General features: G+C 36.3%; 1 non-coding gene across 1 annotated transcript; it reads right to left on the bottom strand.

Moving 5' to 3' along the window:
- Positions 1–13,846: 13,846 nt before the first annotated feature.
- On the bottom strand, positions 13,847–13,953 carry LOC126007373 (U6 spliceosomal RNA). The gene has a single exon (XR_007494952.1). It is a non-coding gene; the product is annotated as a U6 spliceosomal RNA (small nuclear RNA).
- Positions 13,954–21,671: the final 7,718 nt, after the last annotated feature.

Here is a 21,671-nt window from a genome sequence, read left to right as displayed (position 1 = left end):
GCAGAGAAGAGAGTAAGACTGGAGGAAAAATGGAAACATTGGTGGCAAGAAATGTGCACTGGTGAAGAGATGGGTGCTACAATGGAATACTATACAGTTGTTAGGAAAAAGAGGAAATTAAACATTTAGAAAAAAGGTAAAAGTTAGGAATAAGTCACAAAATTTGCACATGGATGAATGTGGAGACTATTATGTTGAGTGAAATGAGTCAGAAAGAGAGGGATAGCCATAGAATAGTCTCACTCATCTCTGGCATATAAGAAAAAAAAAAACAAAACACTATGATAATAATTTTCAAAGACAATACAGATGAGAGCTGGAAAGACCAGTTGATGTATGAAGCTTACCGCAAAGAGCAGTACTATGATGACAATGATAGTGAGAGAAAGAAAATGCCTGTCTCTCTTTCTTTCTCTTTTTCTTTCTCTTTTTCTTTCTTTCTTTCTTTCTTTCTTTCTTTCTTTCTTTCTTTCTTTCTTTCTTTCTTTCTTTCTTTCTTTCTTTCTTTCTCTTTCTTTCTCTCTCTTTCTTCTTTCTTTCTCTCTCTCTCTTTCTTTCTTTCTTTCTCTCTCTCTCTCTTTCTTTCTTTCTTTCTTTCTTTCTTCTTTCTTTCTTTTCTTTCTTTTCTTTCTTTCTTTCTTTCTTTCTTTCTTTCTTTTCTTTCTTTCTTTCTTCTTTCTTTCTTTCTTTCTTTCTTTCTTTCTTTCTTTCTTTCTTTCTTTCTTTCTTTCTTTCTTTCCTCTTTCTTTTCTTCTTTTCTTTCTCCTTTTATGTCACCTAAGAATACTTTCTACAATTTCTCATGCATCTCCTTTTTTTCTTGTCCTACTTTGCCTTTTCTCCTTAAGCAGTGTATTTTATATAGCTAAATCTTCACATGGTTGGCTTTAACCAGCTCTGTTCCTCAAGATCATGAATGACACGAGTCCCTGTCCCTTGGCTGCCTGTAAAAGGATTGGTTCCTGGCCAAGACTCACTTCCGGGGCTTGTGGGACAGAGGCTGCACTGTCTTTTTTGGCAAGAGCACAGATGGTGGGTGATGGAGTCCGGATGCTGGGACTTAGGACAGGTCAAAACAATGATCACTCAAGTGTAAACTGTGCTAATTGCTGAGGACGAAGGGGACAACCCAGTCCCAGGGAAGTCCATGCCAGGGTAGAATGCTGAAAAAAAGAGGTGGCTTGATATTGTTCACAGATTACAAATCTTGGCCTAAACTTTTTGATTGCTTTGGTTTTAATGTTCAACTTGTTGAAGAAACTTTACCAAGTCACTATACTATATTTGGATTATTCACAGACTTTTCCCCAATGGCAGAAAAAGTTAGTTTTGAAAGATGTCTCATTAAGCATGAATGATAGATTGATAGAACAACAGAACTACATATAGCACATTTATAGACATATATCTTATTGAAAATAAGTGAAGAATTACAAAACTTTATAAAACACTATATTGTTCAGAGAAAATTATGTTAAGGGATACACCTTGAAATTATCTTGGGCCAAGAAAAAGAACATTGACTTGTTCCAAGTTGTGACATTTCTTTCTCACTACAAATCACCTCCTCTCCCTCTTTATAGAAATTATGCCCTTGTGGTTTTTTGTGGTTTAAGCATTCATATGTACATATATATAATTAGTTGTATCTTACACATTTTGAAAAATCTAAAGTTTCTTCAACTTTGTACAACCTAGTTTCTACCACTTTTATTCTCTCCCTCTTCTTTAATAGGTGCTATTGATGAAGCTGAGCATTTGAACTAGATGATGCTGAATGCTAGTTCATTATGACTTTTTTCCTTTTCATTCCCTACAAATAAGCACCTAGAAACAGATATGTGTCTAGGCTCAGATGTGATTCCTTTGATGACTATAGTTGATGGCCCATTTTGTCTGTCCTTTTTCATTTCTTGATATTAGTAGTCATTAGTGTAATGCCTCAAATCATTGATTAATTGCAGGCTGGTGACATCATAAAATTTTACTTTCTTCCTCACATCTTGACTCTTGGTTTAAGGGCATGCTTTAGTTGCCCAATATATAGATAAAATAGAAAAGCAGGTAAAATATTTGAGTCTTGTTTATTATTTACACAGCTTTCAAGATCATGATTTTCCTTGTTACACACAGGAGACACATCATTGCAAATATCATACAAATCTGTAGATTTAGAAATGTTTGATAGGGTTCAAATCTTACAATTTATTTTTATTAAATTGTCTTTTTGGCCTTTGAAAAGAGTGTTTCTATAAGTCTCTGAACAGTTTTGTCAATGATGTAAGCAAACTATTGGTGTGGCAATGCATTTTAGGTTCATGTTATTTAGTTGTCCCAAAAACTGTCATGTTTAAGAGCAAAAGAGTGTTTTAACCACAATGTGGTTATTAGAGATGCAGGTTGCTATTGAGCTGGTATAAGAACATGATATAGATAGATTCATATGTAAGAGATTCTAGATTAAAGATTATATGGTCATAGAGTGAAGTCATATATTCATATTGATATTTCCATTTCAAACCAATAACTCCTTGGCATTTTATCAATCTTCCTAAACTACATATGTATTTCCATCTATACTTAATAATTTCAGATCTCAAGAGCAGCAGGAATGATAGAACTAAATGATCTCATGATTTATTTACTCTAAATGATTTATTTAGTAAATGATTTATTTACTCTATTCTATATTATAAATAGTAGTCTTAGAATAAAATTATTAGGAAACTCCCCAATAATTAGTATTATTCCAAGTTATTAAAATGTTTATATGTGCATACATCTACATTTACTTTTATATCAACTTCATAAATAATGTACATTTATGTACTTATATATATGTAATTTAATGTTCAGTACAATTTTTCAATGCATAATTATCATCAAAAGATATATTTTAATTACATTGATACATCATAAATATTTTGATTTTCATTTCCCTAATGATTAAGCCACGCTGAGCATCACATTTCTTTTGGCCATTTGCATGTATCTATTTTCTTGTTTTGTTTTGTTTTGGGCCCACATTCGGTGACGCTCAGAGGCTACTCCTGGCTATGGGCTCAGAAATCGCTCCTGGCTTGGAGAAATCAAACTACAGTCTGTTCTAGGTTAGCATGTGCAAGGCAGATGCCCTACTGCTTTTGCCATATATTTATATATAAATATAAATATTTTATAAAATATATATATTTTAATGACAGTTTCTATGCATCTCTTCTTCCCATTTTTGATGCAGTTACTTGATGGTTGCTATTAAGTTGAACAGTGATTCATACACCTTGGAAGTTATATCTTTGTTTTTTTGTTTGTTTTTGGTTTTGGTTTTTGTTTTGGGGCCACACCCGGCGGTGCTCAGAGGTTACTCCTGGCTGTCTGCTCAGAAATAGCTCCTGGCAGGCACGGGGGACCATATGGGACGCCAGGATTCGAACCAACCACCTTTGGTCCTGGATCGGCTGCTTGCAAGGCAAATGCCGATGTGCTATCTCTCCGGGCCCGGAAGTTATATCTTTGTAAGATGTATTGGACAAATATTTTCTCCCAGTTTGTGGGTTGTCTTTTTATTCTAGTTATCATTTCTTTTGCAGTGCAAAAGCTTCTAAATTTGATTTGGTACCATTTCCTTAATTTGGCACTTGCTTGCTTAGCCAACAGCATTAAATCATTGACAATGTCTTTTTTTTAATCTTTTTGTTTGTTTGTTTGTTTGTTTGTTTTGCTTTTTGGGCCACACCCAGTGACTCTCAAGGGTTACTCTTGGCTATACACTCAGAAATCGCTCCTAGTTCGGGGATCATATGGGACTTCAGGGGATCGAACTGCGGTCAGTCCTAGGTTAGTGAGTGCAAGGTAAATGCCCTACTGTTTTCGACACTGCTCCTGCCCAACAATAGTTTCTGATTCTGTGTCATAAAGAGTTCTGCCTATGTCTTCCTCAATATAATTGATAAATTTAGGCATGTATATAGGTCTTTATTCCACCTTGAATTGACTGTTCATTGTTGAGCTAGGTGTCTTATGATAATATTTTTGAATAGGAGACCATCTAGTGTTCTTTGTAGGATTCATTTGGATCTAACAAACAATTTGAGCTGCTGTCTGTCTGAAAATGTTTTCTATTTCTTTCCCAAATCTGAAAAATAGTCTTGTAGGAAAGAGTACTCTGAGCTGGAATTTCCTTTTATTGAGTACTCAAAACATCTCACACCATTTTCTTCTACTCATAGAATTTCAAAGGAAAATCTGTATCAAATTTTATTATGAGTCTTATATTTAAGATTTTGTTTTTCTCTTGCCCCTTAGTAAAATGACTCCCTTTTTCTTTCTTCTTTTTTCTTTGTTTCCTTTCTTTCTTTCTTTCTTTCTTTCTTTCTTTCTTTCTTTCTTTCTTTCTTTCTTTCTTTCTTTCTTTCTTTCTTTCTTTTTCTTCTTTCTTTCTTTCTTCTTTCTTTCTTTCTCTTCTTTCTTTCTTTTCTTCTTTCTTTCTTCTTTCTTTCTTTCTTTCTTTCTTTCTTTCTTTCTTTCTTTCTTTCTTTCTTTCTTTCTTTCTTTCTTTCTTTCTTTCTTTTCTTCATCTTCCTTCCTTCCTTCCTTCCTTCCATCTTCCTTCCTTCCTTCCTTCCTTTCTTTCTTTCTTTCTTTCTTTCTTTCTTTTCTTTCTTTCTTCTTTCTTTCTTTCTTTCTTTCTTTCTTTCTTTCTTTTCTTTCTTTCCTTTCTTTCTTTCTTTTTCTTTCTTTCTTTCTTTCTTTCTTTCTTTCTTTCTTTCCTTCTTTCCTTCTTTCTTTCCTTCCTCCCTCCCCTCCCTCCCTCCCCTCCTCTCTCTCTCTTCCTTCCTCCCCTCCCTCCCTCCCTCCCCTCCCTTCCTTCCCTCCTTCCTTCCTCTCTCTCTTTCTTTCTCTTTCTTCTTTCTTTCTTTCTTTTTTCTTTCTTTCTCTTCTTTCTTTCTTTCTTTCTTTCTTTCTTTCTTTCTTTCTTTCTTCTTTTCTTTTTCTTTCTTTCTTCTTTCTTCTTTTTCTTTTTTTGCCAATTTGATTAATAATGTCTTGGTGCTACTATATTTTAATTTATTTTTGGCTTCCTGGATCTACACACATATCTCATTACCGAGGCTGAGGAAGTTTTCAATTATCGACTCCTCACTCAGTGAGTCATTGTCCCCCGCCCCTTCTCTCTTTCCTTTCCTTCAAATAGTCTTACTATTTTGAGTTTTTCACATGCTATTGTCTATTAAATACCTTAAATTTTCTTTATTTGAAATTTTTATTTCTATTTTATTTTATTTTGGGGCCACATCCGGTGATGCTCAGGGGTTACTCCTAGCTTTGCGCTCAGAAATTGCTCCTGACTTGGGGGCCATATAGGATGCCAGGGATCGAACAGCGGTCTGTCCTAGGTTAGCACATGCAAGGCAAATGCCCTACCACTTGCACCACCACTCTGCCCTGGGGAATTTTTCTTTTCTTTTCTTTTTGTTTTTTGTTTGTTTTGTTTTTGTTTTGGGGTCACACCCGACCACACTCAGGAGTTCTCTTGGCACTACGCTCAGAAATCGCCCCTGGCAAGCACGGGGAACCATATGGGATGCCAGGATTCAAACCACCGACCTTCTGCATGAAAGGCAAACGCCTTACCTCCATGCTATCTCGCCGGTCCCTATTTTCTTTTTTATTTCTTCCTTTATAATTTGTGCTTTGTTTTCTCCCTCTTTTTTCATTTTTTTATTTCTTTTTTTGCTTGTTTTTTGGACCACACTTTACAAGGGCTCAAGGATAATTCCTGGCAGGTCTCAACACCATAAAAGTTGCTGAACATTGAACCTGAGTCAGTTATTTACTAGGCCAGCACCCTACCCACTGTACAATAACTGCAGCCTCCATGCTTGGATTTCTTTTTCTTTTTTCTTTTCATTTTTGGGCCACACCCAATGACCCTCAGGGGTTACTCCTGGCTCTGCACTCAGAAATCGCTGCTGACTTGGGGGACCATATGGGATGCTGGGGGATCGAACCTCGATCTGACTGAGGTTAGTGTGTGCAAGGCAGATGCCCTACCGCTTGTACCACTGTTCCAGCCCATATCTTTATGAAGCTTTTCTGTCCTATTTCTGTATTCTTCAACTTCTTCATTATATTTGAATAAATTTTTAAATATTTTTTCAAAAACCTTTCTTTCTTTATAAATAGATTCCTTAATTGAATCACTTTGTGATACACAGTTAAAAAGTTGCTCATGATTAGAGCCCAGAGAGATAGCACAGCGGTGTTTGCCTTGCAAGCAGCCGATCCAGGACCAAAGGTGGTGGGTTCAAATCCCGGTGTCCCATATGGACCCCCGTGCCTGCCAGGAGCTATCTCTGAGCAGACAGCCAGGAGTAACCCCTGAGCACCGCTGGGTGTGGCCCAAAAACCAAAAAAAGAAGAAAAAAAGTTGCTCATGATTGAGTTACTAACACCCTTCATTAGTGCATATTTTCTACCACCAATGTCCCCAGTTCCCCCCTTTCACCCTCACAGCCTGACCTGGGGGCAGATATTTTTCTTCTCTCTTTCTTTTTTCCTTTTAGACACTGTGGTTTGCACTATTGCTACTGAAGAGGTATCTTGCATATCACTTTATCTTCTTTCAATACCCAGTTCCTGTTCAGAGTGATCATTTCCAACTATCATATCTTTCTCAATCCCAACTGCACTCCCCTGCTATTTGTAGCAAGTTTCCTACCATGAACTGGTATTCCTGGCCCTCATCTTTATTATCTCTGGATATTAATAACATACTGTCATATTTTTATATCCCAGTAATGAGTGTTATCATTCTATGTCTATTCCCAATCCCTTCTGACTCACTTTGCTCAGCATAATACTCTATATCTGTCCATGTATATAGACAAATTTCATGACTTCATCTTTCCTAACAGTTGCATCGTATTCCATTGTGTAGCTATGCCATAATTTCTTTATCCACTCATCTGCTCTTGGTCATTTGGTTTATTTCTAGTTTCTGATTATTGTGAATAGTAGTGCAATGGACATAAGAGTGCAGAGGGCTTTTCTGCTTTTCTGCATTCCTAAGAATGGTATTGCTGGGTTATAAGAAAGCTCAACTTACAGTATTTTGAGGAATATTATTGTTTTCTTTCCTTTTTTTTTTTGTTTTTTGTTTTTTGGGTCACACACGGCAGCACTCAGGTGTTATTCCTGGCTCTATACTCAGAAATCGCCCCTGGCAGGCTCAGTGGACCATATGGGATGCCTGGATTTGAACCACCGTCCTTCTGCATGCAAGACAAATGCCCTGCCTCCATGCTATCTCTCCGGCCCAGAATATTATTGTTTTTGAAAAAGGGCTGGACCAGTTAGCATCCACACTAGCAGTGAATCAGAGTCCCTTTCTCCCCACATCTGTACCAGCACCTGTTGTTCGTTGTTCCTGTTCTTTGTGATGTCTTTATACTGTGAGATGATATCTTATTATTGCTGATGATTATTGATGTGGAACATTTTCTTATGTGTCTTTTAACATCTGTATTTCTTATTTGAGGAAATTTCTGTTCATATCTTCTTCCCATTTTTGGATGAGGTTAGGTTTTTGTTTCTTTTCTTGCTAAGCTTTACCAGTGCCATATATATATATATATATATATATATATATATATGTCAACCCTTTATCAGACGAGTATTGGGTTAATAGTTTCTCCCATTCCAGGGGTAATCTTTGTATCCTGGTCACGGTTTCCTTTGAGGTGCAGAATTGTCCGATTCATTTATCATTGCTTCCACTTGCTTGATGTTCCAGCCTTGAAGATGCCTCAGAAGTATTTCTTGAATCAGCATGAATCTCTCAATGAACTGGTAAACTCAATGAGCCTCTAATTTTTCTCCCTTTTGTAAAGCCAGCTGAATTATTTAGTTTATTTTCCATTACTCCTGAACTTTCTGAGTGGTAAGGGTGGGCAATTTGAATGCTACAGGGTCTGAACAATAATCAGGATTGCTGATTATAAGGTTAGACTATTATATCTGTGTTGTACCCTGTATCACTCTTCCTTTGTACTAATTTCTTCTTCAGCCTAACATGGCCAGAGTCAAGTCTGATGTTCTTATGACAATAGAGGCCACATCAAATATTGTGGGTGGAAGATAGAGTGTATATGTGTCTGACTGAGTTGGGGGGCAGTCTTCTCAAAGCCATCTTAGAGGTGTGGTTAGTCCCTAATTTGTGAAACCCATGGTCTTTACTCCCAGAAAAGATAATATGGCATAAAAATTACAGCTCCATTCTGTATAGCAACAAAACTTCAAGGCTGATGCTGTGCCACAGAGACAGCTCTGTGCCTTTAGCAATTTATCTAACCTTTCTCTGTTTATTTGGTCAAATGCCAATGATGGTAATTGCCTCACTGAACTCTCCGTGGAAGAAATAAAGGTAAATAATGGGTCATTACAAAAAACAAACAAACAAACAAACAAAAACCTTCATGTTCCTTTTAAAGGAAATAATGGCTGGGTTTTGGTGCGATCAGTCCAAACGGATGTGGGTTTCTTCAGCTGATATGACTATCATTGTTGTCATCATCGTTTTCCATTGATGTTGCTGTTTGTTATTCTAGACTTTGTAGCACTGAAATGGAAAGGCAATTACTTGCCTTAGTGACTACATGGTGACTGTGGTGATGTTGACAAATAGATTTATCCACATTTTAATTCACAGGACTGGAGAAGCAAAACCAGATCAAAGGAATAGTTTTGAAATAATTGACAACACATTAATTCAGAACAAACAAAAGTGATATTTGGAAGCTTCTGATTATAGAAGAGAATTTTCCAGTTCATATGTATATATAGCTGAGACAGGTTATATTTCTGAGCCTCATATCTCTGATATTGGGACTTCTTCTGAGGAAGCAACAGATAAGGCAATTTTCTTTCAGAACTACTTTTAAAGTACCTAAATGGAAAACATTTCGTGTCTGCATGATGGCAAACAAGTTAGCATTCACGCGGGCTTGCATCTGCATGGCTTGTTCTGGTTGGTGAAGCAGACAAAAACATGGAAGGAGAACAAAGCAAAATCATTTTGCATAAAGACCATTCTTCAAAACTCACTCATTTGTCAGGCTCTGGTTTTTTTTGAAGATATGCAGAGCTGTCTAAACATATGTGCCCAGATACAGTTGCACTCAGGAAAACGCTGGCTAGATTATCAACAACTTTCAGCCAATCATTGAATTGGTTCCCACCTCATCACTAGGTTTCTACCTCCATGGTATCTTCTACCACATTTCCAAATTTCAATCCTAGGAAGAAAATAAGAAAGAAAAAAAAATGAACATTGGAATTCTACTGTGCTGCCTCTTTGCAAAGGGTATTAGAAGTGGGTGCATGCTTATATATAGCAATGTACAATTTAAAAGATGGCAGGTTGTGGCAATACATATCACTTTCACCCCTTTTGGTGTTGTTAAGACAATTGTTGACATCCTGGCTCCAGTCATGAATTCTTTTTTTGAGTGCTTAGTTCTGGGTTGCCTTTAGTCTATTTCTGCACCTCACATTAGTCCATATTAGGACTGGACAAAGTCGTTGTTTCTTTGTATAAAGCTGTTTCCTGCATGTAAGGAAACACTCTTGTTCATTATGTCCTTATGCTAGTTTTCCAAGTACATAATTTTCAACAACTGTATGGCCATAGTTTGAGTTATTTTTATTCCTAAAAATATACAAATTCATATAAAACTGGAAAATTATCTCCAGTTAGAAAAAGATGTCGACTTTTGCTATCTGAGATGCCTTTTTCCTCCTTTACTCTGGAAAAGAAAGGGGTGTGATGGCAGTTTTATAAGCTTCGCTGACTTTAATGAGAAGTCTGAGCAATTCGGAAAGGCACTTTTTATCCTCAAAGACAGTTGTTTCTTACAACTTGACAGTTGATTTTTATTTTACATTAGTCTGTGTCATCTTCCAACCCCAAACCATCTAATGAACAGACTAATAATTATATCTATTGTTGTTTTACTATGTTTTTCTTATCACTTATCTGATTGGCATTACATGAATGTGTTTGTAAACATGTTCCCTTATGTGTCCTCATCACATACCTAAAAAGCAGGCTTGAAATCTCATAACAGTGCTCAAGGGGTTAAGCATAGATCATAACCAGGGGATAAAAAGATACCTCCTTGTAAAATAGAAATTCACGAGTTGTGAGACTGCCCCGGCACCATATTTCTAAACCTCAAGCAGTCGGCTCTGAAGAAGCAGGGTAGCAGTGAAAAAACAATACCAAGTCAGTCATGAAAGAATAATCATGTCATTCGTGGCCTTTTGTTTTGTGCTCTCTCTGCCTCACCCAAAAAACCCAGAACTCTTTCTTCTTTATTAAAACCAATTCCCAATACCAAGAGGGGGCAGGTTGAGAGAGAAACAAAGGAACTATTCAGTAGGCTTTTACATATTAAAGGAAGAGGTTTTAGGAAGGAGGAAGTTGGGTGAACATCTTTATTTAAGGTTGGTAGCTGAGTTTCATCTAATACCTACTAAAAACAGATTTAAAATATTATTCTAGTCAAAAATGATCTTCTGGTTAAGGACCTGATTAACTGTGGGCATCACCTTATGGCTACCACAACTTACAGTTCCAGGATCAATATCAAGATCATTACTCTAGATTAAAATTGTCAAATGTTCTTTCTGCCACATACTTTCTACCACATCTTTGGGAAAGCTACTTTTTATCTTTCATAGCCCCAGTTTTCCTATGATTTAAAGTGTAATGATATCTAAATTTTATTTGTATCTAAAAAATATCACAATAGATTTTCATATATATCATTTCCTTTCCTTGGCACCACACTCCTGTAAGTTAGAAAGAACATATATTGTGCCTTTTACAGGTGAAAAAATGGAAACTCGTGGAGTTTGAGACCAGAGTTAAGTAGCTTTTAATTAGCAGGATTGAGACTTCAATACAGGTCTTGTGTATTAAGGTCTAAAATCTTTCCATACTGTCATAAGGTCAGGGAACTTTCTAATGTGGGTTTTAACACAAATACATAACCCCTTGGCTTGATGCCTAGCAAGCTTAAACTTTCACTCATGGTCTTGTTGGCTCCTGGACTCAGAGTGCTGACAAAATTTTCCCAGGTGTCTATCAGAGGTTTTCAACCATATTCATTCATTTAGTACTATTCATTATTAAGTATTTGCCTCACCAACTGCTAGTACATCCTAGTGCATATACAAACTGAGAGCTTATATTATGTAGGGAAGAGAGACAAATAAGCATTAACCAAGTAGGTGAAATGGTTATGATAGGACCACATATTCTGAGAGAACTCAACAGCAATCCCCAAAAGAGGCTAAATTCCATATAAAATAAAACTGATGAGGAGAAAGAGGAATGTATCTGTATAAAGGAACAGTTTCTATAATGGCAGTACCAAAATAAAATTACACATTGGCATCTAAGAAGAAAGAAATAGGATATCTGAATCATATAAGAGATGGCATATGAAAAAAAGATATCGGAGCATGGTATGACCCTATAACTTATGATAGTTTGGTGTTTTGTTCTGCAAATAGCTAGATTGTATAACTAGGACGTGACATCATACAACTTACTTAAAATTTTACAAGGATAATTGAATATAGTAGAGTGGAGAGTTTGGAGCCAGGAGAAAGTGGAATCCATCACTCTGGAAATTATAGACTTTATTTACTTAGAGATAAAAATCTCTTCAAGTTGAAGACACCTTGGGTTGTTTAGTTTACATAATTAGTTGTTTATCTACTTAAAAAGAAGAGGCTCTTAAAGTAGAAGATACAAGAGTTGTTTTGTTCTGTGTTGTTCTGTTTTCAATCATCTCTTCAGTATTCACTCAAGCTATGCTGCAATTAGAACTGGGAAGAAGGCCCCTTGGGCTTTAGGCCCCAACAATCATAAACATAAACAAAATAAATAACACCTAAGAACTAAACCACTTGGTTTTTAGCATTGGTTCAACACTAGCATTTTCTATTGGAATTAATTTTGGTCAGGCACCAGGAAAATGTCTCTATCCATCACTGGGTAAAAGGGAAGCATGTCTGGGCTGTGTTGATGTTAGAGACCAATAAATATTACTTTAGAGATGGGGAAAGTTTTTTTTTTAAATCATGAGAACAAAAAGTAGATAGCCTGTATATTTTTGTTTCTGTTGGTTACAAGAAACAAAAATAGCAGTAGTACAGAATTCAGAAAGGAAAGTATAGCAATATTCAATATTTAAAAAATAACACTACCTGAAATACTTAAAAATGTATTTCAGTTATCATTATATTATAATAATACATAATTATACATAATTATTAATATAAAAATTAAATATTTTATTTACATTTTATTCTTTTTTATATATTTTACTTAAACATCTTGATTATATACATGATTGCGTTTGGGTTTCAGTCATGTAAAAAACACCACCCATCACCAGTGCAACATTCCCATCACCAATGTCCCAAATCTCCCTCCTCCCCACCCGACCCCCACCTGTACTCTAGACAGGTTTTCCAATTCCCTCATACATTTTCATTATTAGGACAGTTCAAAATGTAGTTATTTATCTAACTAAACTCATCACTCTTTGTGGTGAGCTTCCTGAGGTGAGCTGTAACTTCCAGCTCTTTTCTCTTTTGTGTCTGAAAATTATTATTGCAAGAATGTCTTTCATTTTTCTTAAAACCCATAGATGAGTGAGACCATTCAGCATTTTTTTCTCTCTCTCTGGTTTATTTCACTTAGCATAATAGATTCTGTGTTCATCCATGTATAGGAAAATTTCATGACTTCATCTCTCCTGACAGCTGCATAATATTCCATTGTGTGGATGGGATTAGATGTTTTTTTCTTGTAAAGTTCTGTCAGTGCCTTGTATATTTTGGAGATTAGCCCCTTATCTTATGGGTACTGGGTGAATAGTTTCTCCCACTCATTGGGGAAACTTGTATCCTGGGCGCTATTTCCTTTGAGGTGCAGAAGCTTCTCAGCTTAATATATTCCCATCTGTTAATCTCTGCTTTCACTTGCTTGGAGAGTGCAGTTTCCTCCTTGAATATGCCTGTAGTCTCAATGTCCTGGAGTGTTTTGCCTATGTGTTGTTCTATATATCTTATGGTTTCGGGTCTGATATCGAGGTCTTTAATCCATTTGGATTTTACCTTCGTACATGATGTTAGCTGGGGGTCTAAGTTCACTTTTTTGCAAGTGGCTAGCCAGTTGTGCCAACACCACTTGTTGAAGAGGCTTTCTTTGCTCCATTTAGGATTTCTTGCTCCTTTATCAAAAATTAGGTAATTGTATGTCTGGGGAACATTTTCTGAATATTCAAGCCTATTCCACTAATCTGAGGGCCTGTCCTTATTCCAATATCATGCTGTTTTGATAACTATTGCTTTGTAGTACAGTTTAAAGTTGGGGAAAGCAATTTCTCCCATATTCTTTTTCCCAATGATTGCTTTAGCTATTCTAGGGTGTTTATTGTTCCAAACGAATTTCAAAAGTGCCTGATCCACTTCTTTGAAGAATGTCATGGGTATCTTTAGAGGGATCACATTAAATCTGTATAATGCCTTGGGGAGTATTGCCATTTTGATGATGTTAATCCTGCCAATCCATGAGCAGGGTATGTGTTTCCATTTCCACGTGTCTGAGGAAAGTTTTAATCAGGAAAGCTCTTTGGTTAGATAAAAGATTATTTGCTTATTCTCAAACTAACTCTTCCTCTTAACTTCAATATCATAGATTCTTGCTTACTGTGGTGTTATTTTACTATAATGCCAAGAATCCATATCATTGTTTATCTTTATATATATATATATGGAATGCTTCACGAATTTGTGTGTCATCCTTTTACAGGGACCATGCTAACCTTCTCTTTATAGTTCCAATTTTAGTATATGTGCTGCTGAAGCAAGCACATTATTGTTTATCTTCATGTGATATTTTTTTCTAATTCTTGCTTCAATAAGAACTCACCAGTGTTCCTAGTATTCTACAGTATTATGTGGCCAGTAAGTACTATTTCACAATAACCAATATTTTAAATTATCCTAAATTTATATAACTATCCTAGCTATAATACAATAAAGTATAATATTGTTTCTTGAGATTATAATATAAACATATGCCATATTGATAAAACTCCAATATAAATCATTATGATAAAATTCAGTATTTCCTATCTTATGATAGTTTATTATATGTATTCCCTATAATATTTACATATTATATATCCTATTTAATTTTCATATGTAAGAATTGCTTGGAAATTTTTGTTAAAATTATAACTGGAAATATTTATGTAGAATAAAGAATTTTAAATAGGTAAGATGCTATCTAAAAGTAGAATTGCTTTTTTACTTTGGGACATTGGTTGAAGATAATGAACTTCATGGTACTGACTGTGCTATTGAAATAATATCTGTATTAAATATGTGATTAATAGTATTGTAAATTTCAGTACCTCAATTAATTTGGTTAAACACTTTTTTTTAATAAGATAAAATGGGGCTGAAAGATAATATGGCCTATAAGTTAGTTGCTTGCCTTGCACACAACTGATCCAGAGCTAATCTCTCTGGCATACCCTGAGCTCACCAAGAGTAATTCTTGAGAGCAAAGTCAGATTTAAGCCCTGAGCACAGCTGGGTGAGACCTCAAAGCCAAAATAAATACATTAATTTAATTAATAAAATTAAAGTAAAATATAATAATTCAAGAAATGGTCATTGCTACTATAAGTAGAACAGCAATTCTATGAAAAACTTAGAAAAAACATAAATTTTGGAATAAAGGTTATAAAAACATTAAAAGTAAAATTTAAAATGTAGCTATGAATTATGTACCTTAAGTACTATTCATAGCCTACTAAATATAAATTATTCTTTTGTTTTGTTTTGTTTTTTTGTTTTTGGGTTACACCCAACAAAGCTAGGGGTTGCTCCTGGATCTACGCTCAGAAATTGCTCCTGGCAGGTTCAGGAGATCATATAGGATGCCAGGATTCGAATTACCGTCCTTCTGCATGCAAAGTAAACACCTTACATCCATGCTATCTCTCCAGCCCTTAAATTATTCTTTTTATCTTATTTCTTAAAGAAGAATCATCAGTTTGTTATCAGAACTCATTGAGGAAAATCTGAAAATAATTAATTCCATTTAGTTATCTTTGGTGTTTTAATTTTATAAAAATAACAAGTGCCTATAATTTTTGTTGAGGTTAGGAGGATTAACTTAGTTTAATCATTTTCTAGTTTGATTCATACCTTTATTATTTAATTATTATTTTGGTTGTTTCCCAAGAAGGACTCCTGTAGCTCCAGAGCCACTGCTGATGCAAATCCCATTCATGCTCAGGACCGCCAGGGCTATACCATGTGATGCTGGGGCATGAAGTGCCAGAATCAAACTCAGATCCTTTGTCTTGCAAGAAATTCACCTTTGATCCCTGAGCTATCTTCCTAGCCCTGAATATATATATCACTAATAGACAGTGTTTGTGCCTCCCCCATCTTTACTCCTGCTCTAAGTCCCTTATCAGGAATACTCTTTTATTAATTGTATGCTATTAGAATTCAGATTTCAACTTTCTTCTTTCTAAAAATTCCCTTCACTGACTTTAAAATAGTTCTTGATATCAACCCTCAAGCTCAGCAAGTGACGTCCAAATTTCTGTCTCCAAGATTAGGTCTACAGGGCCCGGAGAGATAGCACAGCGGTGTTCGCCTTGCAAGCAGCCGATCCAGGACCAAAGGTGGTTGGTTCAAATCCCGGTGTCCCATATGGTCCCCCGTGCCTGCCAGGAGCTATTTCTGAGCAGACAGCCAGGAGTAACCCCTGAGCAATGCTGGGTATGGCCCAAAAACCAAAAACCAAAAAAGAAAAAAAAAAAAAGGAATAGGTCTACAAATGAACTATCTTAGACAATTCCTGAGTTGCAGTTCATGTGTGTTTTGACAACATAGATATTATTTTTTCATCACAGTATTTAAATTTAAAGCATTTCACACAATGCATTTATTTATGAAAAAGTAAACTTAGAGGTAAAGAATGAATAGAAAAGTCAGAAAAGGTTTCAGTAAAAATTACAGGAAAATTTAGAGGGCCAGAGCAATAGTAAGGTGTTTATCTTGCATGCAGCAAAACCCAGGTTTGAGCCTCTGCATTTTATATCATCCCCCAATCTCAGCCAGAAGGTATTCTTGAGTACAAAGCCAGGATAAGCCCTGTTGAGTATGCCTCAAAAGCAAATCCAAAGAAAGGAAAAATTAAATAGTGGAAGAGCCTAAAAAATGATGGAAAGATAGCCATTACCACCAATACATACTCTGATGCTATAAGATATCATAACACTGCAAAGTTGGGAAAGTTGAGAAAGTTAATAGTCTAGAGAGGGAAGTAGCTTCTACTGAGCCATGTAGTTGTTAAGTGCCACTAAAACTTCAATCTTGATGGTTTGCAGCGAAGATTCTCCTTCAATTACTGATCCTCATTTCTCAAGTCTTTGGGTTGGCTACTCATAACTCATTACTGGATTTGTCTCTGGGCATTGCCTCATAGACAGTCTGAATCAAAGACTTATGGATGTAGTGCCAGGAGTCCTGGCTCCTTTGCCTCTCATTGGTCATCCTTGCATGTTCCCCTAACTCTACTACACAATGCAGAGGCAGTTGATGCTTTTATGGCCTCAATACATCAGTTGAACTTCTCCTTTTGCTCAATGCTGCTCTCATAGTCCCAAGTGAAGACCTAAAGACAAATTTCTACTTCAGTTACCAGTTTTATGGAGAATATGGTCTAAAATATCATCTAAGGACACTTTTCTGGAGAAGTAAAACTGACAGACTGAGTCTCTGACTCATCAGGACTTAGCTTTGATTGAAAAATTAAAAGGGCACTTTGGCTTTGAGTCAACTCTTCATCTCCTACAATTTCTTCTCCCCCTACCCACCCAGTGGTTCTCCCACTGCTCAATTCACCTTAGCAGTCACCAACAGGGCCTAACAGTGGTCCAATTCTGACTCCAGGGAATTAAAGACTTTTTAAGCCACCCATTAAAGCCAGCCTCCAAATGTGTTTTTTATTTGGATTACTCAAAATCCTTCTTGACACAAATAGATTAGACAGGTTTACACAAAAACTACTTATTGCCATGAATAATGTTTTATAATCTAAACCTGCCTTTCTGGACTGGGGTACCTCCATCTAGTGGTCTTCTAAACCTCATAAATTTAGCTAAATACCGAGAACCTGGAAGCAAACAGGGGGAAATGTGACATGCTTCTTCACCTTCATGTTGGTCCATCTTGCGAGACCTTTCTTGGTGGTCAATTTCCCCACAACTAGCCCTTGGCCTCCCACTGAGTTCTGGAGCAAGAAGAAAATATGTTGAGTTATGTGACTGTGCCAGATTCATTGAAGCTACAGAATCAAAGTTATTTACAACAGCGGCTTCATTTCTCTTTTCAACATCATAGTACATGGCTTCTTCTGCCAGGAAGGTGTTCTGTACCACAGGTATCTATTCTGCAGAACACTGACCATCCATATCAGACTCATCAAATCCCCTTTTCTCTCCTACTTCCTCTTCTTGAATCATTCTTCCCATTTGAACTTACGATACAATCAGAATAAAACTGATGACATGGGATTTGTAAAGTTTCCCATCCATACAATGCCAACATTCCACCTTACATATTTACCTGTTTTTTTTTTCAATTACTTTTCTAAAATTCTAAGACCCTTATAATCATCAAAAGGATTGTTTATAAGTCTGTCTTCCCTTTCCAACCAGTCTGGGTGTTTCTTGGAAGGCAGGAGCCACATTAATCAACTTTGTTCTCTCCACCCTGATTTACCTGTTTGGTGCCTATTAAATGCTTTCTTAGCACAATAATTAACACACTATTGGTAGGTAAATATTAGAGTTTGTACTTTCAAATAGAAAAATCTCTGTACTTAACATTTCTAGGCACCCAAGATATTTTGTTAAGTGGCATTATCCTGGATATGATGGTGTGTGCCCTATGTGAGTATGTAGAGGATGTGGGAACCAGGTTTCAATCCCAACTCTCCCATGCATGATAATTTGACCTTCTGCACTTTTTTGCCATGAGCCTGAAACTTCTTTGTAAATTCCCTCATCAATAAAGTGTTGGTGCTCTTTCATGTCACATCTAGTCTTCTCTCCTGTGACTCTAACTAGATTCTAGAAGAATTAATTACAATCATTGGCACCATGCCCTCAGCCTCATAGTGGCCACATGAAAGTCTTTGCTAAGCATGAAACCACATCTGAGGTCATGTCTCCCACAAAAAATAGTCACCTGCATATACAATTCCTTTCTCTTTTTTTGATGCTAAAGAAAGACACATGCTTTGTAATATTGACTTTGTGATAGTAACTTTCTAAATTTTTTGTCTGGATATTAATGTCTCTTTTTTTGGATTGTACTGGGCAGTGTGAAGGATGGATAAGGCTGTACTCACTCATAAAGGGCTTCGTTGGGAACTTAGTATGCACATAAGTGTGTATGTCTCTGTGTGTGCATGCCCATACATGCATGCTATGTTCTGTCACCCTTATGAATCGTTCAAGCTCTCAATGAAAGTGCTTATTGCTTATTACTTTGGAGCCCCATCTTGTGTTTTGTCTCCAAATTAATGCTACTTCTTTGTTAAACATTTGGCTTTGGAAGAAGCAATGTTTTTGATGTGTCACACAGAGAGTCAGAATGTGGCATAAGAATACATGAGGAGTCATATTATTGTGAGCACTCACAAATAGCAATATATCTAAAAGTAATAACACTCAATCTGGCTCTCTTTGTTCTGAGTTTGGTGTAAGATTAGTGGACCACAGGATTTTCAGATGAAAATATTACTTTACACTGAACTTGCATATATTTGGAATGTAATCTTTCATAAGAATAATTAAAAGCTCAACAAAACTTTGGTTTTAACTATCCTTGATAATTTTCTATAAATCACCATTTTTCTTTTGCTTTTTGTACCACACCTGTATTCAGGGCTTTTTCCTGGCTCTGTGCTCAGGGAATGCTCCTGGCAGTATTAGGAGACCATATGCAGTGTTAGAGATTAAATCCAGATTGACTTGATGGAAGGCAAGTACCTTACCCACTGCACTATTTCTTTAACCCCTAAAGAACTTTTTAAAATCACTTTGCCTGGTGACTGAAAAATGGTGTCAATTAAAAGTACCACCATCTTTTAATCCATTTTGAATTGAGTTTGTATAGGTGCGAGATACGAATTTATCTTTAATTTGTTACATGTGGTTACCCAATTTTCCAACACCATTTATTGAAGAGACTATCTTTGTTTCATTTCAAATTCTTGCCTCCATTATCAAAGATTAATTGATCAAATATTTGGAGATTGTGAATGGATATTTATTTCTGACCCATTTGTCTGAAAGTCTGTCTTTGTTCCAATACCATGCTATTTTGATCACTATGGCTTTGTAGTAGAGCTCCAAGTTAGGTAATGAGTTGCCTCCTAATCAAAAGACCCAAATGCTTAGCATCTAAACTTTAAGTGGGCCTGTTACATTGGCAGGCTAGGGGACAAAAGGTGGTGGTTGGAATGTACTCTGAGAACATGGTGGTGGGACATCATCAATGGTGGTGGGATTGGCCCTGATTCATTGTATATCTGAAACCCAACTATGAAGGACTCTATAAATCACAATGGTTTCAATAAAATAAAAAAAATAAAAGTACCATTGTGTCATACAAAATAATCAGCACCTCTTCTGAGACCTCATGTCTGAAAAGTATGAGCACCTAACCACTCCCTACCCAAGGGGACAGACACTGCTGCTGTCCTGATCAACTGGAGTCACATTACATTGCACCCATCATTTTCACTGTCCTTCCTTATCTTCATAACCAACTTTCCACCCTTTCATTTATGATTATATTCCTTCTCTTGGAATCCATAACACAAGTATATGGAAAGGCCCCTTCAGCTATGACCTGTTGACTGACTTCGCTTTGACCGTAATGTAATAATATGTCACATTTGCTTTCATAGAACCAGCCTCATGCTGAAACTCTTAGTCCACTTATGTTCTTTGTGATAAACACCATAATATTCCCTGCTGACGCCCCCATAGCACATAAGAACAAGTCTTTATCTTCAAGATAAGGAGCAAGATTGCAATGAAACACTACAGTATGTCACTAGTGACACCCATTCAGCTCCATTCCTTCTGCTAGCCCTGTATTTCCATACCTTTTTTGTATAAAATTTGCTGTTCCTTGCTCTTGACTGAAGCTTTTCTATTTGTGCTTTATTTTTTTAATCTCCTATTTATATCATAGAATCACTTTGAGAGAACTTATTTTGAAGTGAGTGTGGACATCCTCCCCCATATCTCTCTTCTTCTGGGAAAGCCTGGAGCCTGTAACTACACATACAAATGCAGTTACCATGTTTGAACCAGGCCAGCTCTATAGACTCACTCTTTTCTTTAACAAGATATAAATCAAGCCATGAAAAATGATGGCTACACCGGCCCATCCAGCAGAAAGCTGGCCATCTCAGGAGGAGAGGGTGGACTAAGCCCCATCTAGCCCAAATCATGTTTGCTGCCCCCATCATTCATAATCACTGTTCCCCTGATGGCCTGCCTCATCACTGACCCTCTACAATTTCCTGCAGGGATGCCAATCTGACCACATTTCAGGTATTCTGGGTGTTGGGCTGATACTGCCAGTGCTTTTTTCATAGTGAGTATAGACACCTTCTCCCATATCCCCTTCTTTTAGGAAAGCCTGGCAGCTATAACCATGGCCACAAATGCAGTCACCATATTCAAATCATTGGGTCTTCTTCCAGGATGCCCTGCTGCATTTTCCCTAGAGCAATTTGTTGTATTGTAACTTTAAATATCTGGACAGCTTCATTTGTTAGATGCTGTCATCCCTAAAGGAACAGCCCAATTTAACAGTCTAGACATATAACAAGAGATTACTAATCCTTCTGCTATTGTATTAATGACTTCATTGGTGATTCAATAATTTTCACAAATGAACTTGCTACTGTATTTTTCTCTTCCATTTTATTTTTTTCTTTCCATTCTTTTCAATAACTTTACTTTTATTTACCTGGAAACAAATGTATTATGATCAACTATATCCACTATGTGATACATTTTCTTTAAATAAATACAATTTAAAAGTCATTTTTAGGATGTTATTACTCAGACATGAAAGATAAATAAAAAAGCAAATGAACTGAAGAAAAACACAATTTAAACTCCTAGACCTGGTCAAAACTACAGTGGTGGTTACCAGTAGGAAAAGAGGTAAGAGAATGGTTAGAAGGAGCTTTAAAGGAGGTAGATGACACTAAAATTTTCATGGTAGGTGCAAGTATAAAGATGTATAAAATTCAGACTCCTGAAATTCTCTTCTAATAAATAATAAATCAGAAAAGAAATTCAGTGTAATTGTCATCTCTTGTGAAGTTTTCTTTCCTCAAAAAGCAGGGTTTTATTCTTGTATTATTGTCTTAGATACTTTTGTGACTGTTATTGACTTGCAAAGCTATCTATTCACCTAAGGTACGTATACCTTTATTTTCTGTTATCAAAGTCAGTTAAGCAACAAGA

Source organism: Suncus etruscus, chromosome 4, assembly GCF_024139225.1.
Source record: "Suncus etruscus isolate mSunEtr1 chromosome 4, mSunEtr1.pri.cur, whole genome shotgun sequence".
NCBI classification, from domain to species: Eukaryota; Metazoa; Chordata; class Mammalia; order Eulipotyphla; family Soricidae; genus Suncus; species Suncus etruscus.
The sequence above is the reverse complement of the archived record's forward strand: the minus strand, read 5'-3'. Positions and strand labels throughout refer to the sequence as shown.